Genomic DNA, 7122 nt, shown 5'->3' with positions numbered 1-7122 from the left:
TATCAGGTTCTATTTGCCTCTCAATCAGGAAAATTACTTGTAGCTTAGACAGCACCTTTCTTAGCTCCTCTAATAATGACTCTGTCCTTTGTTCTATGCCCTGTCTAGTGCACTTGGGCCTCATTCCTTTGGAATCATAACCTCTACTCTACCACCAATGGCTCTACTCCCAACCTGTGTGTACTGATGGCCCTCCTCCCCACTTAATGCTGTATAATTGTTCAAACCTGGTTAATGCCACTCTTAGGATCATTTGTTACTATCCTCACTCTGTCTTTTATGACCTTGTCTAAATATGATCATAGTCGGCAAACTTGGAAGGCTTCCATAGCCTTGGCAACTCATGACGACAGCCTAGGGTGGTTACTGGCTCCATAAACTAGAGTGTCAATTTGTTGGGTCAACAACAGGAGCCACTGTGCACTTGCTCCTCATGTGGGATCTCTGTCCTTAATGTGCTGTACATTTTGATTTAATGGTATAACTAGTACTCCAACATTATGTTTCACTTTGTGTTTCTATGTGGGTGCAAACTGTTGAAATCTTTATACTAAATTGATCTTCTGTATATAAAGAGAATTGAAAATGAATCTTGATGCAAATGGAAGGGGAGAGGGAGCGGGAGAGGGGAGGGTTGCGGGTGGGAGGGAAGTTATGGGAGGGGGAAGCCATTGTAATCCATAAGCTGTACACTGGAAATTTATAATCATTAAATAAAAGTTAAAAAAAAGAAAAACTGCATGGCATGGTTGGCCCTGAGAAGAGGAAGAACATTCATGCTCCTCCTCCTGGTGCCCAGGCTGCAGGGGCTACAGTAATGTGGTCAAGAACTCTGACCTTTCACTGACAAAAACAATAACAGTTTCCTCCTTCCCCACAACCCCTGTGGGAACCACAGCTCTGCTCCTCCCCCATACACTTCAGTGTCTCCTCTCTCCTCTGGGACATTGACCTCTTGGGAAGTCATTTGTAAGTCATTGTGAACACCCACTAATTCCAAAATTTGTGCTGATCCCTGAATATTATGCCAAGTCTTGTGAACAGAAAGGTTTTGATTTAATTTATAAGAAGTCATTGTTGCTGTCTCTGTAGAACTACCACTTGTACATAGGATATCAGCCTGGGGAACAGAGTGTCTACTCAGCATTTTAGGCATAACATGGGTCTTGCAACTAAGGAGAGTCAGCAACTTCCTAGATGGGTAGTGGGAGTTTATTTTTCTCAGAAAATGCTATATAGTAGCTTTCCCTATGGGATCATTTTAATGCAGATACTCTACTTCTTGTTTATTTAAATGTATTATGAGGGTATGGTACTCTACCCCAGCAATAGCTTAACACTGTTTTCTGCCTTCCTTATTAAGAATCATAATCATAGTTAAATAAGGTGTGATGAAGTTAGGAAGTACATGAGAGAGATGGGTATACTCTGACTGCTTCTGGATTTCGGTTCATTATTCCCAAAGGTTGTTTTTTGGTAGGGACTATAAGTAATTGTGTTTCCTTTTGTCTGATTTTATCTATGTAGTTCCATTTTATCCAAAACTTTATCAATTGAAATACTGCCTGAGCCTGAAGAGTAGTCATTCTTATTGAATTAAAGTGGAATCTCCCTCCAATAATTGAAATAAAGGACTCATTTGAGCAGTAGTAATGGAAAAATATGGTCTACACCAATTAATATGCCCTAGGGCTTTTTTTTTTAGCTCATTTAACTTTAAAGTTTTCTTTAACTCCAAATGGGGTTTTATAGATCTTATGGCTGTGTCAGTAATTATTGTTCCCAAATATTGCAAAGGTTTCTACTTTTGTACTTTTTCTGGTGCTATGTACAGTCTGTTTATACAGCATACCCTGAAGGTTACAAAAGGGTTTGTCTAAGTTATCCTCATCTGGATGTCCTACCAATATATCATCAATATAATGAATGGGGAAAACTGTGGGATAATAGGCAAAGGAAAGGTTGTGCAGCCTTTATTAACATAATACTGGCATATATTAGGACCATTTTTCATTTCCTTGGAGAGGACTGTCCACTGATATCAGGGTGTAGGGATACTATTATTTAACTGGTGCACTGGAAATGTGAATCACTCTTTGTCTTTAGGATGGAGAGGAATAGAGAAAAAGCAATCTTTTAGGTCCAAAATAATGATATAGTAATGAGCAGGGATAGCAGAAGGAGCTGGAAGTGCAGGCTGCTCATACCCATCTTTTTCATGACATTATTAAGAGCTCTGAGGTCATGTAATAACCTAAATTTGCCTGTCTTTTTTTTTGTATTACAAAAATTGGTGTGTTCCACAGACTCACTATTGGCTCTATATGGCCCAGTTTTAATTGGTTCCTTAACCAAATGTTGAAGAGTCTTCAGTTCTCATTCATGGGCCAATGCTCAACCCATGCAGGGGTATCTGAAGTCCACTGTAAAGGAAGAGGCTATATGTTTGGCAGTGGCCCTTAGAATTGGGGGTAAATATGAACTGATGAACTAGTGCAACCCTTTCTCTGGTGATCCATATTATCATCACACAGCGCCTGATAATCCATAGTGAACCAAGCTCCCTGACTTGCTAGTACATCCCTTCTTCACAAATTTGTACTAAGTCCCTTTGAAATGAGTGGTTGAAAATGCTGTGCACTTCTCATACAGCCAAATTCCCTATTGCTCCATGCAGTGTTCTGTGAAACTAGGACAGTGTTCACTGTGTGCAAACCCCTCTTCACTTCCTCAAGGGTTGATTGGCCATGTTAGACATAGAGCCTCAAACTTGTCAATACTATGGATGTCTTGATTCCCAACACTCTCCACCATTCTGGCTGCCATTATCAACCACCTGCATAACAGCATCCAGGAAGATACACTTTCTGTCTACTGGATAAAACAGGTCATGGAGCACATCTGGAAGCTGTAGGAGTTCTGTAACTGCATGACAAAGCTGGGTATAGGCAGCTATTAATACGCATCCCTTAAAGTTATAGTTCTCTTTAGCCCTGAGCATCCAGGTTTGACTTTGTGTTGCTATGTAGGGGCAAACTGTTGAAATCTTTACTTAATATATATTAAACTGATCTTCTCTATATAAAGAGAATTGAAAATGAACCTTGATGTGAGTGGAAGGGGAGAGGGAGTGGGAAAGGGGAAGGTTGCAGGTGGGAGGGAAGTCATGGAGGGGGGAAGCCATTGTAATCCATAAGCTGTACTTCGGAAATTTATATTCATTAAATAAAAGTTAAAAAAAAAGAAAATTCAAGGAAAAAGCACAGATGGAGTTACAGGATTATACTTAGAAAACCTACTTGGAACAGACCTACCAATTGGCCCAGTATCCAGGTTCATGAACTCCAACATAACAGGAGAACATTTTTTTTTTACTGATCTCATTTGCAATGTTTTGATAGACAGCATAATATCCTATATCCTCAAGATGAAGACCACAGAGTACAACAGCTAGATCCCAGGATCCTGCCTATAGTGCACACCTCATGCATACCCAGAAGCACAGGATCCTCCAGACCAACCAAGACACAAATGAGATAAAAATAGTGGCATTTTGTCTTGTGATGATAGTCTTGGTATGCTAGCCATTTCCTACCTGGTTTCTTCTCATCAGTTAACCCCAAACAACCACAACTAAAAGACTAGTGGATCCCTTTATGCCTAAGAAACATTTTAACTCCTTTTAATGAAATATCAGATTTTGGGACATTCTTTTAACTAAATTTGTATTTAGAAATTCTCAAAGGACAAAAAGCAAAAATGAAGTTTTATAATGTCAGAGATTGGTATTAAAGAAAACTAAAAGAAAAAAATAAAAACTCTGTATGAATTTAAATAGTTTTGAAAAAATACACTTAATTCTACTTTTAATAAACCTTCTTGAAACTCCCTTGTGTATGTATGTTAAGAAATCTTTGAACGCCATGCTCTTTTTTTTTTACCACCCCATTATTTAAAATGATATTCACTTGTTTTAAGCATGCACATTATGACTAAAAATAGTATAAAGCTTCACATCTGCAGCTGGTAAATTTTGAATTTTTTAAATCAGAAATTTTATCAATGGGAAGTTAAAGATGTTGGTCATCCATTCTCTCCTAGATAATGAGTACTGTTTACCAACAAACTCATAGTGCCTAATTTTATTCTCTAAATTGTTGACTGCTGGAAATGCAAACATTGCAAATAGTATCTTCCTTGTGAAATTCAATTCTGATTAAAAGGAAAGCAAAAGAAATATCAGCACTGTTCACATTCAATTTATTATAAGATAAATAATACATTAACCCTCACCTACACCAGTTTACAATTCTGTTTCTTACTGTTTCATAATGTAAATTTTTAAAGCATTAAAAGATGACAAAAATAAAATAAGGATCAATAAGAATCAAGGAAAATGCTTAGCAATCGTACTAATGTCAATGATGTTACTATATTATTTAAAAAGTTCATAAGAAGATGGAATTAAAATATATTGTGCATTTCCCATGAACTTTGAAGTCCCATATTTAGCATAATCACTGCCATAAGCTGTTGGCCACACAGTCTGAGGTCAGAGAGCAAGTGATGAGAAGACCTTGATGTGCTTGATGCCCTGCAACAAACGAATGCCTGTGTGCCTCAGAGCCCTCATACTTGGATTGGGTTTCATGGAGTCTCCTACTGGTGCACTTGCTGCCTTCCCATGTGCAGTTAAATAACCCTCCCAGGCACCCAGAAGCTGCCTATGGTGTTAACTGAAATTTGGGATGGCATACAGGTCACCACTTCTGCCTGTGATGTGCTGGTGCCACCCTGGGATACAGTGTTCCTCAGTGCAGTAAGCAAGGGCACAGGTCCATTTCTGTGCCTTTCATGTTGGGCAGAGTGGGAAGACACAATCCTGTTTTACTTCCTCATGAACCCAGCACAAAATCCTAGATGTGAATTTAGGTCTCACCAATTTCTGTGTAAAGGTGCTGACCTGTGGAGTATAATCTCAGTCGGTTGATGGCACTGATTTGGAAAACCCAGTACCTCGTGACTCAGCTCCAGGAGGAATCTTCATAATGAAGTCTGCAGCCTCCCTTGCCAATTATATCTGATTCCCAGATCATGGAAACCATGGAGGTCAGCAGGAATCTTGCTTTTCAACCTTAGCATGTCAGAGCAAGTTAGCAAGAGAGTACTAGACAAAAGAAAACAGAAAAGCTGCCATCCATTCTTCAAGAGTGCCTCCCATGCCAATGTGGATCACAAGGCTGATGGATGTCCCTCCAAGTTTTTGTGTATACAGGAAGAGAGAATAAATGCTGACTTCCAAGAAATCAGGATTCTGTAGCTCAGCAGGAATTGATTGCTGAAGCCTACTGGACAGAGGTTCATCAGCCATAACAGTTGAAGTGAGAAAGCTCAGTGAGCTGGCTCTAAGCCTTTCCTCACACCTCTGCCAGCAGCTAAGCAGGCCTGCTCCAAAAAAAGTAGGGAGGAAGGAAAAGAGGGCATACAGCACATTCTCAGAAAAATCAATATTGACTGCTGATTTCACAAAAGGGTCATTTTACTTAAAGTAAGCTTGCAGGGCTGTTGTCACACTCATTTGGGGAGTGAACCAGCAGATGGAAACCATCTCTCTCTCTCTCTCTCTCTCTCTCTCTCTCTCTCTCTCTCTCTCTCTCTCTCTCCATTTTATTAAATACATACTATTTTTACAAATAATACTTTTATCAACAGACTAAGTTTTAATTTAAATCTATGTGTTTTCAACTGAGAATAATTTTACATATGAAAAGAATATTGACAACTTGGTACATTTCATTTTCTTAAAATTGACCTGATTGGTATTTTTGATCATATAACTCATGGATTTGCCTGAGAAGCCAGACCCAGTTGCATAGGACTCCAGGCCTTCTGGGAGCTCTCTCTGTCTCTGGTGGTAGATGTGGCATGTCTGCAGAAGGCCTACTCACCGCCTTTCTCCCTTCTTTTCCAGATGAAGAGGGTGACAGGTGTGGACAGGGCTGGCAGTACCACATGTATCTGCCTCCACTTATTACTCATTATGGAGAATGAGTGATGTTTATTAAAATAATCTCCCTTGTTTTCACTAGTGAGATAATGAGGAGTATACAATTTGCATGAGTGATGTCAATATTTCATTTTAATTCTTGATATAGAAGTGCCTTCCCTCTGTAATAGGAAAGATTTCTTGATGAAAGAATTTGGGCAACTTTGAATAAGGACAAAGCTCTGCCTTGAGATGGCTACAATTTCAGGTGATGTAACTTCCCTTTCCTGGGACTCATTTTCCTTATCTGGGAGGTGGGAGTTTTGGGTTGACAGATGTCATGTTCCATGTTCTGAGGATATGAAAGGACTTTTAGTCATAAAGGGGCAACATGGGTCTGTAAATACAAGATATGGAGTGATGACACACATTAGCTCTGTGTGAATGTGCAGTGCCCTGGTCCCTCACGCCTTCCCACCTTATACATCACCCACTCTAGCATAATACACAGCAGATATTCAGTGATGGCAAGCGGGAGCCATGAGTGGACATGTAGTTCCATGTTACTCATGACAAGCTCCCCTTACATATCACCCATTCTAGCACAACTCATACAAGCCTATCATGGACAGAGGAACCATGCTGCTGCACTTTCCCCAGAAGGGGTTTGATGCTGTGGTACAAGGCATGGCTTGACTCTGGTGAGTACTCAGAATACTCAGGTAACACTGGATCATGTGTGAAGAGCCACACTGTGTATTCCAGTGGTCTCTAATGATCACTCTATGTAGCTTAAAGACTTTGAAAGGAGGGCTTCTATTTTCTTCACTATTATCTATTAAGTTTGAAATCTTATAATGTGATGTTAATAAGCAAATATTACCTTTATTTTCCCCCAGAGGACATGAATCTGAATACACACTGATTTTTTTAAAACTTTTATTTAATGAATATAAATTTCCAAAGTACAGCTTGTGGGTTACAATGGCTTCCCCCCTCCCATAACTTCCCTCCCACCCACAACCCTCCCTTTCCCCTTCCATCATATAAAGATTCATTTTCAATTCTCTTTATATACAGAAGATCAGTTTAGTACATATTAGGTAAAGATTTCAACAGTTTGCCCATATAGCAAT

The sequence above is a fragment of the Lepus europaeus genome, chromosome Y (genome assembly GCF_033115175.1).
Source record: "Lepus europaeus isolate LE1 chromosome Y, mLepTim1.pri, whole genome shotgun sequence".
Lineage (NCBI taxonomy): Eukaryota > Metazoa > Chordata > Mammalia > Lagomorpha > Leporidae > Lepus > Lepus europaeus.
The sequence above is the reverse complement of the archived record's forward strand: the minus strand, read 5'-3'. Positions refer to the sequence as shown.